Below are 2,118 nucleotides of genomic sequence, written 5' to 3' on the forward strand. Positions count from 1 at the left end.
CAAATCAACTACAGGCATCCCTCCTGGTTGAGCATGGGAAAATTATAGATGCCTTGAAGGAGTTCTTGGCATCTCAGGGGGAGATGAGCTGTAGAGGCGACGAGCTAAGGACGAAAAGAAGAAATGACCGAGACGATGATCCCAATGCATCGAAAGATGCAGGTGGTGAGTTGCCAAGAACTACTCTAGCTCTTGGTACTTCCACAGCTCAGGGGGAGTCTGCCGACGAAGCTGGTGGTTCTGGTGGTGATGATGTGGTAGATGATGACGTGATTGATGCGTTGAGAGAGTTAGACGATGATATGTTCAGCGATGATATATTGTTTGATGAGGATGTGCTGCCGAGTGATGTGATTGAGAAGATCGGTGAGCAGATTGAAATTGAGAATGAGATTGAGGAAGGCGAGATAGTAGAGGAAAATGTCGAACATGACATTCCAGAGATTGAGAAGGCTGATATGGGTGATCAGACGGAAGTTGAAGATACTGAATGGGAAGAGCAGCCGATGTGGAAGGAAGGATGCGCTCAATGGTTCGTCAAAATGAAGAAACCGGCAGTCCCTACAATGTTCAAAAAGAGTTACAATATTAAGGGCTATGCTGAGGCAAAGAAAGGGATTATATGCTGGATTTATGATGAGCAGCTGCGGCTCTTCGTGATTAAACGATATGATGGAGTTCAGTACCTTAGAAGAATGTTGAGATCGTTAAACACACTGCCTGAATGTGAGGTTAAAGATTTAGCCAGATTGGGGTTGATCAATCGAAGTGACGACAATATGGCTAGAATCATAGGGAAAATCGTATGGAAAGAGAGCATAAAGGAAAAGAAGTTTGAACTGTTGAAACCACAGAAAGGGAAACTTGTTGAAGACAAGGATAGAGGTTTGAGAGCTGATGGAAAGCCTTGGATGGTTATGAAGTATAAACCAATCCGGTGCCTTAAAGAAGTACCGATGAAGCTTATGCCCAAGGATGTGCTCAAAGACCTAAAGTGGTGGTTCGTTGATTGTGAGACAGCGGAGGCAGTGATGGAAGATGAGGATGAACAAGAGATCCTTAGAGTTTACGATCCGATGCATCTTGTTAACTTATCGCAAGATGATCTGAAGAAGCTTAACGAGAAAAAGATCTTTTATATTCCTGCTTGGAAGGATGAAGCAAGGAAATATCAAAGGGTTGTGTCGGTGTGTGTTAGAGAAGGAGTGCACGCTTGAAGTTACAGGATTACGAGACAAGAGCTGAAAGATCAAGATAGGAAGCTACTGCCAAGGGGGAGTCTGTTGGTGCATAAATGTCAGTAGTTCATATGTCTAGTGTCTGTAATCGAGTCTGTAATATTGTTTATGTATTTGTTTGTTTAAAGCGAAGTTGTTGACAAGTTCGCCTAGGCGAACTTGTTAACCAAGCGAAGTTGTTGACAAGTTCGCTTAGGCGAACTTGTTAACCAAGCGAAGTTATGGACAACTTCTCCTGAGGCGAAGTTGTCGTGTATTTATATTAGATGTTACGGCTTTGTTAAAAGGGTAGTTGATCGTTTGTTGAGTGTTCGGTTGTCTGTAACTGTGATTATATCACGTGTTGAGTTATTAATATAACGTGTGTTTGTTCGTATCGTATTCGTGTGTTCGTGTGTTTGTGTTCTACGTCCGTAACGATCTACACAGGGATTCCGCACCTGTGTATATTAGGATATCTCGTGTGATCCGTCCAGGGAACCTACAGGAAGGGTTATGGGCCTTAAGGTCCATAGGCTTATCCTATATAAGCACCATAAACCTCCATAAAACCCCCATTTCCACCATCTTGCCTCCATACACACTAAAAAAACATACACAATCACTCTTCCTTCCATTGCCGAATTCAAAAACGAGCTAAAGGAGAGTAGGTTTCGAGTCTTGCATCATCGAGCCACAAGAATCATAGTCAGCTTCGAGTGCCAAACCTGATCTAAAGCAAGAAACACGTTCAAATATGCATCTAGATTCGAACTCGAAACCGAAATAGGTAAGCTTTAGCTTAAAGGTCGTGTATTTTATATCGTTTGGCGGAACACTTTGGTAGGGTGAGAAATCGGACTGTAGGGTGTAAGAAAAACATATAAACTTTTTAGTAAAC

This window comes from Bidens hawaiensis, unplaced genomic scaffold (assembly GCF_021521415.1).
Source record: "Bidens hawaiensis isolate Kalapana, Puna unplaced genomic scaffold, B.hawaiensis_p1.1 tig00020430_1, whole genome shotgun sequence".
NCBI classification, from domain to species: Eukaryota; Viridiplantae; Streptophyta; class Magnoliopsida; order Asterales; family Asteraceae; genus Bidens; species Bidens hawaiensis.